This window comes from Mobula birostris, chromosome 11 (assembly GCF_030028105.1).
Source record: "Mobula birostris isolate sMobBir1 chromosome 11, sMobBir1.hap1, whole genome shotgun sequence".
In the NCBI taxonomy this organism is placed as follows: Eukaryota; Metazoa; Chordata; class Chondrichthyes; order Myliobatiformes; family Myliobatidae; genus Mobula; species Mobula birostris.
In genome coordinates this window covers 21305517-21325952 of record NC_092380.1, presented here as the reverse complement: position 1 = coordinate 21325952, position 20436 = coordinate 21305517, and the positions used below count along the sequence as shown (strand labels likewise).

Genomic DNA, 20436 nt, shown 5'->3' with positions numbered 1-20436 from the left:
CGATGAGTCGGGCCACACTGCATTCTCTACACCTCAAAGACAGAGAATAATAACAAGATCGTTCTTAGTCATTAATCCAAGGAAAGGATCCTATGAAAGGTAGTGGAATGGGTGAAGCCCTCCCACTGTTGAGCACATCTACATGAAACGTTGTCATAGAAAAGCAGCATCCATCATCAAAGATCCTCAACATCCAGGCCATGCTCTTTTCTCACTGCTGCCATCAGGTAAAAGGTACAGGTGCCTCAGGACTCGCACCACCAGGTTCAAGACCATTTACTACCCCTCAACCATCAGGCTCTGAACAAAAGGGGATAACTATGCTCGTTCTATTTCTGGTCTTCCCACAACCGATGGTCTCACTTTAAGGATTCTTTATCTTGTTATTTCATGCTCTTTCATTTCATGTTATTTTATAGTCGTTATTTATGCTATTTATTTATATTTACATTTGCACAGTTTGTTATTCATTGATCTTGTTTATAGTAACTATTCTATAGGTTTGCTAAGTATGCCAGCAGGAAAAAGAATCTTGGAATTGTATGTGCTGACATGTATGCACTCTGATAATAAATTTTATTTTCAACTGATTTTCATTGATTTCAGAATAATCTAAGTTGATCACAGATGACATCAGGATCTAGATCAACTGGGCAAAGGGAGCCAAGAAATGGCAGATGGAATTTCACTCGGGAAAGTGCAAAGTGAAGCTTCTTGAGAAGTTAAACCAGGCCAGGGCTTCCACTGTGACTAGCAATGTTGTAGAACAGAATCCCACACGTGCAAATAGATAGATAATGACAGAAATATACCACCTAGACAAAATGGTGAGGAAGACACATGGCACTTGCCCTCATTGGTCAGGAGGTTTGGTCTAAAATAGAGACAGCAGACTACAACCACACAAGATGCAGGCGAGCCTGCACTCAGAGTACTATGTTCAGTTCTAGTCACTATACTGCAGGAAGCACGTGATTAAGCTAGAGAGGATACAGAACAGATTCACAAGGATTTTGTTTGGTGGGCTTGAGTTACGAGGAGAGACTGGTGTTACGTACCCCGTAACTGGGTTGCCAAACCAGCAGAAATGGACCACTTAGTTGGAGTCTGGATTACTGGAACTAAGAAAGTTTTATTAAAGAAATAAGCAACACAGTACTCTAATCAAAAGGATATAAATGCAACAGTTTAGCAATGATAAAACACACGTGTACACAGAACTAGGATAATAGGATCAATCAAGCTCTATCGCAGTCTAGGGGTAAATGATCAGTTTCAAGTGACGCAAAGTTCAGTTCAATTTAGTTCAGTTCGCAGTAATCGCTGTTGTGCCGTTGGGCGGGGAGAAGAGAGAGAGAGAGAGAACGAATGAATATGCAAATCGGATTCCAAACAGACCTTCGATATTCCTCGCAGTTAGCTTTCAGGCGAGCCCTTTGTAATGACTTCTGAGGTCACCGACTGTGACCCCTCCGTTCCAGATACGATCGTTCTTCTGCGGTGAACCCGGCACCCAGGCAAGGGCGGACACACACACACACCAGGTTCCCGCCCAACCGTATCTTTCCACCTTGTGTGTCTATGGCTGGTCCTGCGACCAGACCTCCAAAAACTCCCACCAACTTGTGGGGGGGGGGGGCACACCGCTTCCAGGATCTCGTTACCTAGTGGTCTCGCGTGTCTGTTGCCTTAGCGAACCTGTCCCTTTTTATCCCCCTGCTGGGGTATCGCCTGTCCATCAAACTTCAAACAGTTCAGGGTTCAAAGCCACCGGTCTCTGACAATACTGGGAACCGTGTCTCCTTTCGGTAATCTCTCTCGTCTCTCTCTTATTAGCACCTTGCATGTTCCTCCATTGTCCTCTTATCGGCATCAATCTTCTGATAACTGGTTCTTTTGTCACACTGGATGGGTTGAGATTGTTTTCCCCGGAGCAAAGGAGGCCAAGAACTTCTCCTTGTACAGGAGAAGTTTATAAAACCGTGGTCAGTCTCTTTCCCAAACTTGGGAGTCTAAAACTAGAGGACAATGGTTTTAGGAGAGAGGGGAATGATTTAAAAGGGACCTGAGGGACAAGATCCAAGATCCCGCCCCCCCAAACGCGCACTCAGGGTGGTGAGTAAACAATGAGTTGCCAGAGAAGGTTGCCAAGGTGAGTACAATTACAGAGGTTAAAAGACATTTGAACAAGTAAAGGATAGGCAAGGTTCTAAGCAGGATACGGGCCAAAAGCAGGTAAGTACCACTGGAGTAGGTATGCACCATGGTTGGCATGGGCCAGTGGGCTGAATGGCCTGTTACCACACTGTGTTGCTCTGTGACTATACTCGAGCAGACAGCTCGGCAGCGTACCCACATCTCGTCAGGAACAGTAGCTGATCACAACATGGTGCACAGCAGGATCCCCCAACTTCAGCCAAAGTGGGTGTCACCAGACAAAGAGCACAGACAAAGCAACCACATTCAGCCAGAACTGCCCGGTGGATTATCAATGTTCCCCATCATTACACAACACAACCTGCAACCACCTAGCTTCTCTCCAAGTCAGATCAGAAATTAGATGAGATTGCAAGAAAGCTTAGAGACCAGCCAGTGTCCTTAAGACTCCAGAGGCAGCTGAGCTTCTAACTGAGCTGCTGCACCATTTCCCACCGTGGAATAGAACATCGAAATCTACAGCACATTACAGGCCCTTTGGCCCACAATGTTGTGCCGACCATGTAACCTACTCTACAACCTGGCTAGGATTTCCCTACGGCATAGCCCTCTATTTTTATAAGCTCCATGTACCTGTCTAAGAGTCTCTTGAAAGATCGTGTTGTATCCACTTCAATCACCGCCGCCGGCAGTGCATTCCACACACCCACCACTCTGTGTGAAAAACTTACTGTTGACATCCCCTCGGTACCCATTTCCAAGCACCTTAAAACTATGCCCCCTCGTGTTAGCCACTTCAGCCGTGGGAAAAAGCCTCTGGCTATCCACACGATTAATGCCTCTCATCATCTTATACACCTCTATCAGGTCACCTCTCATCCTCGTCGCTCCAAGGAGAAAAGGCCAAGTTCACTCAACCTGATCTCATAAGGCAGTGGTCCTCAACCACCGGGCCGCAAAGCATGTGCTACCAGGCTGCGAGGAAACAATATGATTTGGCGATATGAAACGATATGGGTCAGCTGCACCTTTCCTCATTCTCTGTCACGACCACTGTTGAACTTGAATGCATGTGAGGTCATTACCCGCGCGTCATCCATGTCAGCACGGGAAGAAGATCAACTCCTCGAGCTTGCAAGTGACGGTGGGCTGAAAAGAATGTTTGACATAACATCGCTGCCGGCATTCCGGATCAAAGTCAAGGCTGAAAATCCTGAGATAGCCACGAAAGCACTGAAAATGTTGCTTCCATTTCCAACATACCTCTGCGAAGCAGGGTTTTCTGCAATGAATGCAACAAAAACTAAATTGCAGAATAAACTGGAAAACTGGACATAAGGAACCCCCTTCGAGTATCGCTGTCTCCTGTCACCCCTCGATGGGACCGTCTTGTTGCAGGGAAACACGCTCAGGGCTCCCACTGATCCAGCGATATTGGTGTGTTGCAATGATTTTATATATTCATACGAGGAAAATATGTGCTGTCTGTTTAATATCCAAATGTTACTTAAAATGTTATGATGCTATTGACTTATAAGTGACTTATAATTGTCTTATCACTATATTCATGAGAGGAAAATATGTGCTGTGTGTTTAATATTAAATTTATTAGGTAAACCCTTTTAGAAATGAAATCGAGTGTATTAGCCACTTATAAGTGACTTATAGTTGACTTATCACCTATATTCCAGTTGTGATTAACACCCCTCCCCCCAGGGTTGCCAACTGTCCTGTATTAGCTGGGACATCCCATATAAATGTGAGGTTATTCACTTTGGTGGCAAGAACAGGAAAACAGATTTATTAGCTGAATGGTGGCCGATTAGGAAAAGGGGAGGTGCAACGAGACCTGGGTGTCATTGTACACCAGTCATTGAAAGTGGGCATGCAGGTACAGCAGGCGGTGAAAAAGGCAAATGGTATGCTGGCATTCATAGCGAGAGGATTCGAGTACAGGAGCAGGGAGGTACTACTGCAGTTGTACAAGGCCTTGGTGAGACCACACCTGGAGCATTGTGTGCAGTTTTGGTCCCTTAATCTGAGGAAAGACATTCTTGCCATAGAGGGGGTACAAAGAAGGTTCACCAGAATGGTTCCTGGGATGGCAAGACTTTCATATGATGAGAGACTGGATCGACTAGGCTTATACTCTCTGGAATTTAGAAGATTGAGGGGGGATCTGATTGAAACACATAAAATTCTAAAGGGATTGGACAGGCTAGATGCAAGAAGATTGTTCCCGATGTTGGGGAAGTTGAGAAGGAGGGGTCACAGTTTGAGGATAAAGGGGAAGCCTTTTAGGACAGAGATGAGAAAAAACTTCTTCACATGGAGAGTGGTGAATCTGTGGAATTCTCTGCCACAGGAAACAGTTGAGGCCAGTTCATTGGCTATATTTAAGAGGGAGTTAGATAAGGCCCTTGTGGCTAAAGGGATCGGGGGTATGGAGAGAAGGCAGGTATAGGGTTCTGAGTTGGATTATCAGCCATGATCGTACTGAAGGCGGTGCAGGCTCGAAGGGCTGAATGGCCTACTCCTGCACCTATTTTCTATGTTTCTATATTGGGCTAAATTGGTTTGTCCCATATGGGACCACCCTTGTCCTGTATTTCTCCCGTTAGAGCGTTCCTATGAAACCTTTCGTGCTGAAATGGCGTAAAGCGAAGAAGCAATTATCATTAATTTATATGGGAAAAATTTTTGAGCGTTCACAGACCCAAAAATAACCTACCAAATCATACCAAATAACATATAAAACCTAAAATAACACTAACATATAGTAAAATCAGGAATGAGATGATAAATACACAGCCTATATAAAGTAGAAATAATGTATGTACAGTGTAGTTTCACTGAAGAATCGCTAAAACTGATTTGTAGAGAAAAAAAAAATCGGCACGTACACACATGCGTATGGCATGTACGCGTACACAAGTGCCCGCGCAAGGCTTCATCATCATGGTAGGCTTTCTCCGGGTAAACAGTGAGAAAGTTGGCAACCCAACCCCACCCCCAGTCGGCTGGTCCGCAAGAACATTGTCAATATTAAATCAGTCCGCGGTGCAAAAAAGTTTGGGGACCCCTGTCATAAGGTACGTCCTCCAATCCAGGCAACATCCTTGTAAATCTCCTCTGTGGCAGTGGAAGTTTGCCCAGATTTACCCTGGAGCTAATACTTCATGTTACTAATTCATAACATATATGACAATGTGGTACTTGTCCAGACAAACTTATTCACACAAGGCAGAGCCAACCAAAGCCAGTTAATTACCACCTAATTAATCACCACCTAATTAATCAGAGTGAGGCAAGATGCAACTGCTAAAATAGGGACAGCATTACTTTCCACTAAACTGCTTACTGCTTGGATTTTTACCAGGACCACCTCACCCCCAGTCTTCATTACCCTTGGTCCAAACATAGTTAAATCTGGAAGCAATAACGAGAAAGAGAACAGACATTTATTGATCCTTGAATAGTGAACCAGGTCACGCTCTCGTCTCACTGCTGCCATTAGGAAGGTGGAACAAGAGTCTTAGGACTCATATCACCAGGCTCAGGAACAGCTATTACCTCTCAACCATCAACCAGTGGCGATTAACTTCTTCAACTTCACTCATGCCATCACTGAACTGTTCCCACAATCTCTATGGACTCACTATCAAGGACCTGTCATGTCATGTTCTTGATGTTTATTGGTTATTTATGTGTAATTATTACTTTTTTCTCCTTTGTATTTGCAGTTTGTTGCACATTCCTTGTTTGCCCACCCTGTTGGATTCAGTCTTTCAGTGATTCTATAAAGGTTCTTGGATGGTGAGGACAATATGAGTCAGGTTGATGTTCTGGAGCATGTTGATATTAAGGGAGAGGAGGTGTTGGAGTTGTTAAAATACATTAGGACGGCTAAGTCCCTGGGGCCTGATGGAATATTCCCCAGGCTGCTGCACTAGGCGAGGGAAGGGATTGCTGAGCCTCTGGCTAGGATCTTTATGTCCTTGTTGTCCACGGGAATGGTACCGGAGGATTGGAGGGAGGCAAATGTTGTCCCCTTGTTCAAAAAAGGTAGTAGGGATAGTCTGGGCAATTATAGACCAGTGAACCTTACGTCTGTGGTGGGAAAGCTGTTGGAAAAGATTCTTACAGATAGGATCTCTGGGCATTTAGAGAATCATGGTCTGATCAGGGACAGTCAGCATGGCTTTGTGAAGGGCAGATCATGTCGAACAAACCTGATAGAGTTCTTTGAGGAGGTGACCAGGCATATAGATGAGGGTAGTGCAGTGGATGTGATCTATATGGATTTTAGTAAGGCATTTGACAAAGTTCCACATGGTAGGCTTATTCAGAAAGTCAGAAGGCATGGGATCCAGGGAAGTTTGGCCAGGTGGATTCAGAATTGGCTTGCCTGCAGAAGGCAGAGGGTCGTGGTGGAGGGAGTACATTCAGCTTAGAGGATTGTGACTAGTGGTGTCCCACAAGGATCTATTCTGGGACCTCTACTTTTGGTGATTTTTATTAAAAACCTGGATGTGGGGGTAGAGGGGTGGGTTGGCAAGTTTGCAGATGTCACAAAGGTTGGTGGTGTTGTAGATAGTGTAGAGGATTGTCGAAGATTGCAGAGAGACATTGATAGGATGCAAAAGTGGGCTGAGAAGTGGCAGATGGAGTTCAACCCGGAGAAGTGTGAGGTGGTACACTTTGGAAGGACAAACTCCAAGGCAGAGTACAAAGTAAATGGCAGGATACTTGGCAGTGTGGAGGAGCAGAGGGATCTGGGGGTACATGTCTACAGATCCCTGAAAGTTGCCTCACAGGTGGATAGGGTAGTTAAGAAAGCTTATGGAGTGTTAGCTTTCATAAGTCGAGGGATAGAGTTTAAGAATCGCAATGTCACGATGCAGCTCTATAAAATTCTGGTTAGGCCACACTTGGACTACTGTGTCCAGTTCTGGTCACCTCACTATAGGAAGGATGTGGAAGCACTGGAAAGGGTACAGAGGAGATTTACCAGTATGCTGCCTGGTTTAGAGAGTATGCATTATGATCAGAGATTAAGGGAGCTAGGGTTTTACTCTTTGGAAAGAAGGAGGATGAGAGGAGACATGATAGAGGTGTACAAGATAATAAGAGGAATAGATAGAGTGGATAGCCAGCGCCTCTTCCCCAGGGCACCACTGCTCAATACAAGAGGACATGGCTTTAAGGTAAGGGGTGGGAAGTTCAAGGGGTATATTAGAGGAAGGTTTTTTACTCAAAGAGTGGTTGGTGCGTGGAATGCACTGCCTGAGTCAGTAGTGGAGGCAGATACACTAGTGAAATTTAAGAGACTACTAGACAGGTATATGGAGGAATTTAAGGTGGGGGGTTATATGGGAGGCTGAGTTTGAGGGTCGGCAAAACATTGTGGGCCAAAGGGCCTGTAATGTGCTGTATTATTCTATGTTCTATGTTTATTTACTGAGTCTACCCACAAGAAAACAAACCTCAGGATTGGATATGGCGACGTATATAAATAAACTTACTTTGAACTTTGGACCATTCCCTATCTGCATGCAGCAAGAGCTGGAGAACTTTAACAATACAAACAGAAATTCCTGGAAGAACTCACTTCAGGCTGAAGACACCCCACATGACTATTCCTCCTCCCACAGATTCAGTCTCCTTCCAACATTTTGATTTTGTTTTAGATTTCTAATATTTACCAGTTTGGTTGGATTTTCGTGACAGAGCATTCCAACAGCACGTGCATTTCATGTCACAGACGTAGGGACACAGATCAAGCCTGACCTAGTCCAAACCCATCTTTTTGCCCATTGACATTAATTCCATTTGCCTAAATTAGGAATGTATCCTTCGATATTTTAGAAATAGCTTCTTCCCCTCCGCTATGAGATTTTTGAATTGTTCATCTACTTTCCTCTGCTTTTGTACTAATTATTTATTATAACAGCCATTTATGTATTGCATTGTACAGTGGTGGCAAAACGACATTTCAAGATATATGGCACGTCAGTGATAATAGGTTAGCAGGTTAATTGGCCATTGTACATTGTACTGTGATTAAGGTAGTATTAAACAGGTGGGTTGCTGGGTGTTGTACTGCACCTGTACTGCACTGTATCTCTAAATAAATAAATACATAATAAACTTAACTCTAATGTCCATCTGGGGTGTATGGGGTGTCCAGGGAGGGGTAGCACCTCTGGTGGGGGGGGGGGGCTGCCATGCCCTTTTCAGGGCAGCTCATCCACCTTTGGTCCCCACCTGGCGCTCAACTCTCACCTGTGGCTCCAAGTAGTTGTAGCACGCGCAGCGGCCACACCCCGGTAAACCGTCTCGGCAGACAGGCCAAACCAGGTGAGGGTAGCCGATGGGTCTTCGACCCTCGGCGAGGTAGGGGATCTGTCTGTCCCAGCGTGTTTAGTCTGGCCCTGGCAGATTGAGCGGAGGAGACTGATTAAAGGTCCAACGGTCAAGAAGGCAGGCCCAGCAGGCGTTGTGGAGTGCCAGCAGCACGACAAGGCACTAAGACGTCCTGGTCATCCACTGTAAGAGGTGGTGATCTCTTTAAACTCACCCGGCAGTAGGCAAAGGCAAACCACTGGTGTAACCTGCCACCAACATGATTTCCCGACATGTCAGAGCGGCGTGGAGGGGAATCGTCCGCCAACTGGAAATTCCAGATGCGACCTAAAGCGAACGAGTGTCCATCGAAGTGCCTTTTAAATGCAGTAATTGTATCTGACTGTACTCTGTGTAAAAAGAGAATTGCCCTCAAATTCCTCTCACTTTAAAACTTTGCTCTGACTTCTGACATCTCACTGTCCATGCCTCTCACAACCTTACACTCTTCCAACAAGTCACTCTCTGTCACGACCTCCTTCACTCCATGGAAGGCAAACCAGGCCTATCCAACCCAGGCACTGTCCCCATGAATCTTGGCCGCGCTCTGTCCCACGTTCTTGCTGGGGTGCGGCTAACAGCTTTGTCTTCATGTGCCTTGCGTGTTATACGCTTGGGCGATCATGGTTGTCCACATCGAACGATCCCTCGCAGCGTCAATGATATCTCGCACACTTAGATCTGTTAGTTCTTTCAGTGTCCATATATTTTCTTCTTTGCCTCCTTCTTCCACGTTTACCAGGCATACGGCTTGTAATGTAAGGCATTCTATTTCTCCCTTTCTGATGACATGGCCCAGGAATTTAAGTTTCCTCTCATTTGATGTTCTCATTTTTGTATGGGCACATTGGAGTACTGTCTCATTAGTTACCCTATCTCTATATCATGAGTGGGCACGTGGCCAAGTGGTTAAGACATTGGACTAGCAACCTGAAAGTCGTGAGTTCGAGCTCCAGCCCGAGGGAACGTGTTGTGTCCTTGAGCAAGGCACTTAATCACACATTGCTCTGCGACGACACCAGTGCCAAGCTGTATGGGTCCTAATGCCCTTCCCTTGGACAACATTGGTGTCGTGGAGAGGGGAGACCTGCAGCATGGGCAACTGCCAGTCTTCCATACAACCTTGCCCAGGCCTGCGCCCTGGAGAGTGAAGACGTTCCAGGCGTAGATCCATGGTCTCGCATGACTAATGGATGCCTTTAATATCAATTACAGCACATACATCTCATGAGCACAACAGAGCCAGTGTGTTTGTGTAAAGTTGTCCATTTTCTGACTCAACCAACGAGAGCAAGGGTGCCACTTGCTTTCATCATCACCCCATCCACCCACATGGTCATTTTTAGGAAACTATGGACTTCAACACCAAAATATCCCTGTTCATCATTATTCCTTAGAGACTTACCAGTACTGCATACATCCTACCCCCTTATCCCACTTCCCAAAATACATCACCTTGCATTTGTCTGAAATAAGTTCCACCTGTCATTTTCCTACCCAATGCTGATGACCAAGATAAAAGCCCAAGATATTACAGGAAAGATACTAGCATGATTGGCTGACTGGAAGGAGGCAAAGAGTGGGAATAAAGGGGGCCTTTTCTGGTTGGCTACAGGTATCTAATGGTGTTCCACAGGGGTTGGTGTTGGGACCACTTCTTTTCATGTCTTGTGTCAATGATGTAATTGATGGCTTTGTGGCCAAGTTTTCAGATGATACAAACGTATATGGAGGGGCAGGCAGTGTTGTGGAGGCAGGGAGGCTGCAGGACTTAGACAGTAGGAGAATGGGCAAAGAAATGGCAGATGGAATAGTGTTGGTATGTGTACGATCATGCACTTTGGTAGAAGGAATAAAGGTGTAGACTACTTTCTAAATGGGGACCAAATTCAGAAATTAGAGGTGCAAAGGGACTTGGGAGTCCTCGTGCCATAATTCCCTAAAGATTAACTTGCAGGTTGAGTCGGTGGTGAGGAAGGCAAATGCAACATCAGCATTCATTTTGAGAAGATTATACTACAAGAACAAGGATGTAATGCTGAAGCTTTACAAGGTATTAGGCTGCATTTGACATGAACAGTTTTGGGCCTGTTGTCCAAGAAAGGATATGCTGGCATTGGAGAGGATCCAGAGATGAGGCACAAGAATGATCTCAGGAATGAAAGGGTTAATGTATGAAGAGAGTTTGATGGTTCTGGGCTTGTACTTGCCGGAGTTTAGAAGAATGAGGGAGGAATCTCATTGGAACCTATCAAATATTGAAAGGATTAGATGGAGTGGACATGGAGAGGGTATTTCCTACAGTGGGGGAGTCTAAAGGCCAGAGGGCACAGCCTCAGCCATTAGAAAAGAGGTGAGGAGGAATTTATTTTGCCAGAGGTTGATGAATCTGTAGAATTCATTGCCACAGGTGACTGTGGAGGCCAAGTCATTGAGTATATTTAAAGCGGAGGTTGACAGGTTCTTGATTAGTAATGATATCAAAGGTTATGGGAGAAGGCAGGAGAAAAAGGTTGAAAGGGTTAATAAATCAGCCATGATGGGATGGCAGAACAGACCTGATGGACCAAATGGCCTTTTTCTTACAATAAGGACATCCTCCCACCATCAGCCTCTGTCTCATCTGTCAGCAAAAGCCAATTTTGGATCCAATCAGCTAGCTTGTCCAGAATTCCATGTGGCTAACATACAGGGCATTGTCAAATACCTTAGAATATAGAACACCACAACACAGGAACAGGCCCTTTGGCCCATCATCTCTGTGCTGACAATGATGTCAATCCAAACTAATCCCATTTGCCTCCACATGGTTTATATCTTATTCATGTGCCTGCAGAAACACTTATTAAACATCATTGTCAAACCTGCTTCCATGACCTCTGTGGTAGTGCATTACAGGCACCGACCACTCTGTTTGAAAATGGCGTGCCTTTATACTTTACCCCTCTCACTTCAAACCTATGCCCTCTGGTGCTTGACATTTCTACTTGATGGGTTTCCATTCTTAAGGATACAAGAGAGACAGTGAATCTCTTGCGAGCAACACCAACATCATGAATAAGTGGAAGCAAATAGTCACTTCTGGCTCCCAAACAACCATGTGTTTTCAGACTCTTCAATAGGAAGCTTAATTTCTTATCTCCATTTACATTTAGGGGCCAAATCTCTGGTTTCCTTGCTGGAATTTTCAGGACTGGAGCCTTTGCCCCAGTGCAGGTGATTCCACATTTAACCAGCTGCCTCCCTGTTCAAAGACAAGCGGGTCCTGATCACCTGCACTACAGGACCAGAAATCTACCAAATGTGACAAACGTTGTGGGACCTCTCCCGCCAGCAGATAAACTTTCATCTTCCGAAACTCTCAGAATCAGGTGTCGAATTCAGCTATTTGGCTGAAAGCCGAGCTCAGGTGGCCTCAAGTCAAACAGCCCAGTGCTGAAACATCAACCACAGCATTGTTAGCTCAACAGGTCAGACAGCGTCGAGTGAGAGAGAGGACACGCACACACACTCACACATGCGGTGGCTGTGAGTGGGTTTGGGGGCATGAGAGAATACTGTTACTTGTTTCATTCAATAGCTTTCAAAAATACATAGATGTACCAAGCTGTATAGGCTTGGGGAAAAGTTGGTGGGCTGGGAGTGAGAGAGGGGAAACAACAGACCATGGAAATCAAGAGATTTATGGAATAGAGAAAAGAAAATATTTCAAAAACTGCCTACTTACGAGTCGAATGCCAGAAATGGGATTAGTGTAGATGGGTACTCAACAGTCAGCACAGATGTGATGGGCCAAAGAGCCTCCTCCAGAGACAGGAAGGAGGTACAGAAGCCTGAAGGCACACACTCAGCGATTTAGGAACAGCTTCTTCCCCTCTGACATCTGATTTCATGAACACTACCTCTCTTTTTTCAATTTCTGTTTTTTTTTTTGCACTACTTATTTTAAGTGAACTACTCCATATACTTACCAGAATTCAGTTTTTTCCTCTATATTTATCATGCATTTCATTGTACTGCTTCTGTATAGTTAATGAATTTCACTACATATGCTGGTGATATTAAACCTGATTCGGATTCTGATCCCACTCTTAAAAGCTTCCCGGCTCTCCCCCGTGCCTCTGTTCACTCTGGGCCCAGCTTGTGGCTGCCGCACTCCTGTTCATCTCAGCTCCCTGGCCAACATTCTTCCCTCAGCAGCAGCAGCTCAACTTTAGAATTGTCCGTCTCAAATTCAGGTTCAGGTCCCGCTCCCCCCTCAACACACACCTTCGTCCTCCCCTCCCCCCCCCCCCGCAGCTCACTCCCTCCATACCTCCACGCACTCCTGAGCGTCATCGTTCTCAGAATGTCAGGCCCTCAGTTGTGAGGACAACCTTTGGAATTCCCTTTCAGGGTTTGGCTAAAATCTTGGTACCCAAATCAAACTCTTCACCCCCTGCTAGAGAGGGTAGCCACCTGTATCAGATCACTCCCTCTGCCAACCACCCTCACCCATCTTCAGCTCCTGAAAGGGTGTTGTGTCTGTTAACCTTCCTTTCACTGCTGCCAGGAACACCAGGAACCTTTCTTCCTCATTCTCTGCTCATGGCCAGTGGGGAGGAACAAACCGTAAAAGCAAATCAGAACAGCCACAGTTCGTTCTGAGGCGGCCAGGGAACAGGACTGTCAGAATGGACAGTTCACACACAGTGGTGTTAGACACCAGTGCCATTTAGGGGTGGGAGGGGTACAGTGGATTCACTGAGATACCATCACTGACCTGGCATGTCAAACCCCCATGGCAGTGTGGTGATCAGCGCAACGCTATTACAGATTGGGGTGTTTTGTAGTTTGGAGTTCAACTCTGGCACTGTCTGTAAGGAATCTCTGAACGTCCTGCTTGTGGAATTACATGGGTTTTCCCCGGGTCCTCTTGTTTCCTCCCACAGTCCAAAGACATACCAGGTCAATTAACTGGTCATTATAAATTGTCCCGTGATTAGGTTAAGGTTAATTGGGGTTGCTGAGCAGTGCGAGTTGAAGGGCTGTATTGCTAAATAATTAATAAATAAATGTGATTTCTGTTTTGTGAACGTCTGTGGAGAGTAAGAATTTCAGGCTGTATATCATATACATTTTCTGATATTAAATAGAACTACTGAATAAATGTCAGGAATGAAACAGTGCGCATGCGCAGGGCCACCGGACTGTGACTGCAGTGCTCTTAGGTAGAAATGTGGGAGCAAAGGAACGAAAACTGGAAAGATCAGGCACTGTCTGCAGAAAGAACAGCAGAGTTATTGCATCAGGCTGAAGACCTTTCAATGGACAAAGGGACACACGAGCTCTGGGATGTTTCTTCTGGTCAAGATGATGCCGAGCTGTGGTCTCTATCAAATTTCTGGCCCAGACTCAGCTGCTTTCTAGGTTTGTAGGGATGGTGTTGGGGATAGAGAGGAGAGACAGGAGTCAGTTTAGTGATTAGGGACAGGGATATGGGTAAGTTAGATGTCAGGCCAGAGTCTATGCCTCTGCTCTATGCTCCACATTCGTAGGTCAGCGACGTGGATGTAGGACCGGCAGACAAGCAAGGCCAAGGGCTAGTGGTCATCCCCCAGGTCAGCGAGTCATCAGCAGGTTCAGAGACCATGTGGGCAGGAAGCACGAGGACCGGTGACCCCCGGGTATCTGAGACGGTGAGACCAGAGTTTGAGGCCTAGGGTTCGAAGGCTGGAGTTGGGGCCTGGAGTTCAGGATCCTTATTCATCATCAACAACTTTGGAGCTTGGGACCTTAATTTATCATCATTGGTGAGTTCTATGATCGATATTGAAGAATCTTGCCCGATGGCCAAAACCTGGGTCTGCAAGTCCACTGGATTTGGCCTAGTCTTGGGTTTGGAATGTTGTGTGAGTGGGGAGGAACAGGATTGTTTTGCTGTTGTGTTGTTGTTTGTTGCCTTGTGCTGTACTGCTGAGCATGATGGGAATGCTATATTGGTACTGGAGTCTGTAGCAACACTTGTGGGCTGCCCCCAACACATCCTTAGGCTGTGCAGATTGTTGATGCAAATGACGCAATTTACTGCCCGTTTCCATGTACGAGGGGTGATTGATAAGTTCGTGGCCTAAGGCAGAGGGAGATGAGTTATACAGCTCTCGTTACATGCATGTGCAGTTCAACTCTGAGTGATTATGCAGAAAGTTTTAAGTTAATAACTCATCTCCTTCTACCTTGGGCCACGAACTTATCAATCACCCCTCGTACATTGAAATGAATCTAAATCTAGACCGATACACACACTGATACATGTATATATACACACACACACAGTCACTGACCCACCCACACATGTGATGTTACCTACCCAGGGATAGTTTTTGTTACAGACACCTTACCCCCACAATCACTATCTCACACACACAGTCACAGACAACCATGTGTGATGTTATCTACCCAGAGATAGTTATTGCTCCAGACACATTACCCCCACAATCATTGTTACCAGATACAATATTACACACACATGCAACATAATGTTAGCACATTGAACAGTATAGCACAGGAACCAATCCTTTGGCCCACAATGTGGCATTAAACCAACTAAATTAATGCCAATCCAAACTAATTCCTTCTGCCGACATGATGTCCATATCCCTCCATTTTCTGTACATTCATGTACCCATCCAAGAGCCTCTTAAACCTCTCCATTGTATTTGCCTCCACCACCAACCCTGGCAGTACATTCCCGACACCCACCACCCCTCTGTGTAAAAACTTACCCTGCACATCTCCTTTGAACCTTCCCTGCTGACCTTAAATGCATATCCTATTAGACACCTGGTCCCCGAGGAAGAAAATAACAAACTTTCTACTTATTTATGCCTCTCATAATCTTATAACCCTCTTATCAGATCTCTCCCCAGGTTCGGAGAAACTAGTCCAAGTTTGTCCACATCACCTTAAAGCGCATTCCCTCCATCCAAGCAGCATTTTGGTAAACCTGTTCTATATTCTCTCCAAAGCCTATAAGTGGGTACAATATTCCAATTGCAGCCTAACTAGAGTTTTATAAAGCCGCAGTATCATTTTCCGACTCTATTTAAATGTCTCAACTCATGAACACAAGTATAACATACGTCATTTTATTACCCTGTGTGGCTGCAGACTTGGATTCCAAAATCCCTACATAAACCAACACTGTTAAGGATTCTTTGCATTTGATCTCTTCACATTTGGCCGGATTAAATTCCATCTGCAATTGATCTATATCCCGTTGTATGCTTTGTTATTTTATTTAGCGAGAACAGGCCCTTCGACAAACCCCGTTTAACCCTAACCTTATGACCAGTTAACCTACCCGGAACATCTTTGGACTGTGGGAGAGAACCGAGCGGACCCGCTTTCCACGGGGAGGACGTAAAGAGACTCCTTACAGGACGGTGCCGGAACTGAACTCCGAAACGTCCCGGGCTGTAAAATGCGCCGCGCTAACCGCTAACGCCTTCTCCCATCTACAAGATCACCAATCTTTGCACCGTCTGCAAATTCACTAACCCCGCATATGCAGGCTATTTATATACGTGCATATTGCAAGCAGCAGAGACTCCAGTACAGAACACCACCAGTCACAGACTTCCAGCCGGAATAAATCCGATCGCCCACGATCCGCTGTCTTTAATGGGCAAGCCAATTCTTAACCCAAGCAGCCAAGTCACCGTGTTGGCTACATAGATACATTTCTGCCCCAAACACAGTTACCCCACATACCCCGAGACAACTTTACCTACACCTCCGCCGCTGCCCAGCACAATGTTCCTCCCAGATACACTGTTACCCACCCAGAGTTACCGACCCCCACACACACTGTTACCCACCCACCCAGAGTTACCCACCCACCCAGAGATACCGACCCCCAGACACACAGTTACCCTGTTACCCACCCACCCAGTTACCGACCCCCACACACACTGTTACCCACCCAGAGTTACCGACCCTTCCACACACTGTTACCCACCCACCCAGTTACCGACCCCCACACACACTGTTACCCACCCACCCAGAGATACCGACCCCCAGACACACAGTTACCCTGTTACCCACCCAGAGTTACCGATCCCCAGCTACACTGTTACCCACCCAGAGTTACCGACCCCCAGACACACTGTTACCCTGTTACACACCCACCCAGTTACCGACCCCCAGACAGTTACACTGTTACCCACCCACACACACTGTTACCCTGTTACACTCACCCACCCAGTTACTGACCCCCACACACACAGTTACCCACCCAGAGTTACCAACCCCCACCCACACTGTTATCCACCCAGAGATACCGACCCCCAGACAGTTACCCGGTTACCCACCCAGAGTTACCAACCCCCAGACACACTGTTACCCTGTTACACACCCACCCAGTTACCGACCCCCAGACACAGTTACACTGTTACCCACCCACACAGTTACCCTGTTACACTCACCCACCCAGAGTTACTGATCCCCACACAGTTACCCTGTTACAGTCACCCACCCAGAGTTACTGATCCCCACACACACAGTTACACTGTTACACTCAGAGTTACCGACCCCCACACACAGTTACCCTGTTACACTCACCCACCCAGAGTTACCGACCCCCAGACACACTGTTACCCACCCAGAGTTACCGACCCCAACATACACAGTTACCCTGTTACACTCACCCACCCATCGCCAGCACACGGTAACCAGTCCGTCCACTCCTCCGGTCCAGGACCGCCCAACCAATCGCGTCCGCGGACGCCGGGGGCAGCCAGCCAATCACAGCGCGTACTCGGTTGGATTTTGTCCAGTGAGGACAGGTCGCCAGGGGGGCCTTTGCCGCCTGTCTTACGGCTGCCTGTCAAATATTTCTGGAACGAAGGTTTAATTTAAAAAAAAGAAAACACGTAGTGAATAATTTGAACGAATTGGTCATGAGGCTGGTGCTTCGGCATAATTAGCTGACTGGATTGTTCGATGTAAGTCGCAAGAGGAGGTACCTCAGTGTCAGGACCCAGATTTTGACAGGGACAATTCCGCTGGGTGGGTGGGTGGGGGCCCGTTCCTCATTATTTATGAACATTATCCGGATGTGAGTGTACAAAGTATGGTTTGTTCGTGAAGTAGTCTTCTCTGAATTGCAGGGAGATCTTGATCAGTTAGAGAGTGGACTGAGGAGTGGCCGATGTTTTTTTTTAATTAACTAAGTGTGAGTTGGTGCATTTTGGACCTTCTAACCTATACAGTGAATGGCAGGGCACTGAAGAGTGTTCTGGGACAGAAGGGCCGAGCAGTACAAGTGAACAATTCGCGCGAGTAGACAGGGTGGTGAAGAAGGCTGCCCTTCCTCAGTAGGGGAATTAAGGGTTATATGGGGAAAAGGCAGGTAGGTGGAGATGAGTCCATGGTCTGTGGAATTCTCTGCCACAGGAAACAGTTGAAGCCAGTTCGTTGGCTATATTTAAGAGGGAGTTAGATATGGCCCTTGTGGCTAAAGGGATCGGGGGTATGGAGAGAAGGCAGGTGCAGGGTTCTGAGTTGGATGATCAGCCATGATCATACTGAATGGCCGTGCAGGCTTGAAGGGCCGAATGGCCTACTCCTGCACCTACTTTCTATGTTTCTATGGTCAGATCAGTCATGATCTTATTGAATGGCAGAGCAGGCTCGATGAGCTGGATGGCCTACTCCCGCTCCTATTTCTTATGGTCTTATGTTTATGTTAGTCAGGGTTGTTAGTTTAGGAGCAGGAACATTATGTTGCAGTTAGATATGATGTTGGTGACACTGGTCTTAAAGTATTTATGTACAGATTTGGTTACTCTATTAAAGTAAAGACATTGTCAAGGTGCAGAGGGTTCAGAAGAGATTTACGAGGATGTTGCATGTTTTCAGGGCCCAAGTTAAGAGAGAGGGGTTGGCCACACTGAATCTATTCCTTGGAGTGTAGGAGAACGAAGGGTGACCTCAAAGAAATTTATAAGGGGTATGGATGAGGTGGACAATCATAGTCTTTTCTCCAGTGTTCAGATAAGAGGGGATAGATTTAAAAGAGATGTGAGAGGCAACAACTTTGACAGAGGGTGGCGGGCATGAGCTGCCAGAGGAAGTGGTCGAGGCAGGTACAGTGGCAATATGTGAGGCATTGGGAGGGTTGTGGGCTGAAAACAAGCATTTGGGATTAGTGGGGCACGTGGTGTGGTCTGTATAGAGTCGATCGGCCAATGGGCCTGTTTTTCTCACTTTAGTATTGATATGCAAAGATTTAGGACTGCTCCACAAGTTAAAGTCTTAAATCAAAATCAGATTTATTATCACTGTCATAATGTCATGAAATTTGTTTTGTGGCAGCAGTTCATATAAAATTACTGCAAGTTACAATAAGAAATATATAAAAACTGTAAAAGAGCAAAATAGTGATGTAGTGTTTATGGGTCAATGGAGCATCAGAAATCTGATGTGGGAGGGTAGGAAACTATTCCTAAAATGTTGAGCGTGCGCCTTCAGGCTTGGTATCCCTCTCTGATGGTGGCAGTGAGAAGTGGGCATATTCTGGGTGGTAAGTGCCCTTATAATGGGAGACACGTTTCTGAGGCACAGTTTTTAAAGGTGTCCTCGATGGTGCGGAGGCTTGTGCCCATGATGGAGCTGGTTGAGTCTACAACCCTCTGTTACGCTTTTTAGTCCTGTGTATTGACACCTCGATACCAGTCGTTGATGCAAAAGACAACAAATTCTGCAAATACTAAATAAATAAATAAACAACAAATATCGAGAACATGAGATGAAGAGTCCTTGAAAGTGAGTCCTTGGGTTGTGAGAACGTTTCAGTGTTGGGGTGAGTGAAGTTATCCCCTCTGGTTCAGGAGGCTGATGGTTGAAAGTAATAACCTGGTAGTGTGGGACCTGGGTCTCCTATACCTCTGTCCTGATGGCAGCAGTGAGAAGAGAGCATTGCCTGGAAGGTGGGGGTCCTTGGTGATGGATACTGCTTTCTTGTGACAGTGTTCCTTGTAGATGTGCTCAACTGTGGGGAGGGCTTTACCCGTGGTGGACGAGGTCATATCCATTACTTTTTGTAGGCATTTCCATTCAAGGGCATTGGTGTTTCCATACCAGACCATGGTGCAACCAGTCAATATTCCTTCCACCACACACCTATGGAAGTTTGTCAGAGTTTTAGCGGACATGCCAAATCTTTGCAAACTTCTAAGAAAGTAGAGCTGCTGTCGTGCCTTCTTTGTAATGGCACTTGTGTGTTGGATCCTCTGAAATAAATATGCCGAGGAATTAAAAGTTGCTTACCCTCTCCACCTCTGATCCCTCAATGAGGACAGCCTCATGGACCTTGAGTTTCCTCCTCTGGAAGTCAGTGATCAGCTCCTTGGTCTTGCCGACATTGAGTGAGAAGTTGTTGTTGTGGCACCAGTCAGTCAGATTTTCAATCTCCCTCCTGTATGCTGATTCATCACCAGCTTTGATTCGGCCAATGACAGTGATGCCATTGGCAGACTTAAATATGGCTTTGGATCTGTGCTTAGCCTCACAATCATAAGTGTAAAGTGAGTACAGCAGGGGGCTAAGCACACAGCCTTGTGGTACACCTGTGTTGATGGAGATTGTGGAAGAGATGTTGTTGCCAATCTGAACTGACTGGGATTTGCAAGTGAGGAAATCCAGGATCCAATTGCACAAGGAAGTATTGAGGCCAAGTCTTGGAGCTTATTGGTTAGTTTTAAAGAGGGGTTAGTATTGACTGCCAAGCTGTAGTCAATAAAGAGCATCCTGATGTATGCATCTTCGCTGTCCAGATGTTCCAGGATTGAGCGAATAGCCAGTGAAATGGCATCTCCTGCTGATTTGTTGTAA

The 20436-nt window shown here is 46.1% G+C and overlaps 1 protein-coding gene across 3 annotated transcripts in view; it reads right to left on the bottom strand.

The window, feature by feature from the left end:
- The window catches only part of LOC140204915 (GTPase KRas-like), a 46340-nt gene extending 29017 nt beyond the window's left edge, over positions 1-17323 (bottom strand). Inside the window, exon 1 of one of the 3 annotated variants that reach the window (XM_072271863.1) lies at positions 17250-17323. The gene's annotated coding sequence lies outside the window, so the exon portion shown is untranslated. Of the gene's footprint in view, positions 1-15904; positions 16150-17249 lie in introns of those variants that run through there. The other 2 variants (XM_072271865.1, XM_072271864.1) reach the window with 2 other exon arrangements.
- Between the last annotated feature and the right edge of the window lie 3113 nt (positions 17324-20436).